Source organism: Marmota marmota, unplaced genomic scaffold, assembly GCF_001458135.2.
Source record: "Marmota marmota marmota unplaced genomic scaffold, marMar, whole genome shotgun sequence".
NCBI lineage: Eukaryota > Metazoa > Chordata > Mammalia > Rodentia > Sciuridae > Marmota > Marmota marmota.
In genome coordinates, this window is record NW_026000221.1 from 7,324,036 (window position 1) to 7,324,767 (window position 732).

Below are 732 nucleotides of genomic sequence, written 5' to 3' on the forward strand. Positions count from 1 at the left end.
CTAAAGGAATAGTTAACCACAGGATAAACTAATTCATATCAAAAACTAGAAATAACCCCAAATGACCAGGAATAAAAATCTTAATAATAATCTTGAATGTTAATGGCCTAAACTCATCAATCAAAAGGCATAGATTTGCAGTTTGGATTAAATAAAAAAGGCCCAACAATATGATGTTTCCAGGAGACTCACCTCATAGGCAAAGACATTCACAGACTGAAGTGAAAGGGTGGGAAAAAGCATATCACTCACATGGATCACAAAAACAAGCAGGGCTTTCTATCCTCATATCAAATAAAGGGGACTTCAACCAAAGTTAGTCCGAAGGGATAAAGAAGGACATTTCATATTGCTTAAGGGAATTAATTATATATCAACAAGACATAACAATCATAAATATTTATGCCCCCCAAAATGGAGCATCAATGCACATTAAAAAACAAACCTTCTCAATTTCTAGAATCAAATAGACCACAACACAATAATACTGGGTGACTTTAACCTACCTCTTTCACTACTGGATAGATCCTCCAAACAAAAGCTAAACAAAGAAACTATAGAACTAAATAATACAATCAATGATTCAGATTTAACAGACTTATATAGAATATTTCATCCATCAATGAGTGAATACACTTTCTTCATAACAGTATATGGGTTCTTCTCTAAAATAGGCCGTATCTTATGCCACAAAGCAACTCTAGGCAAATACAATATATATATATATATATA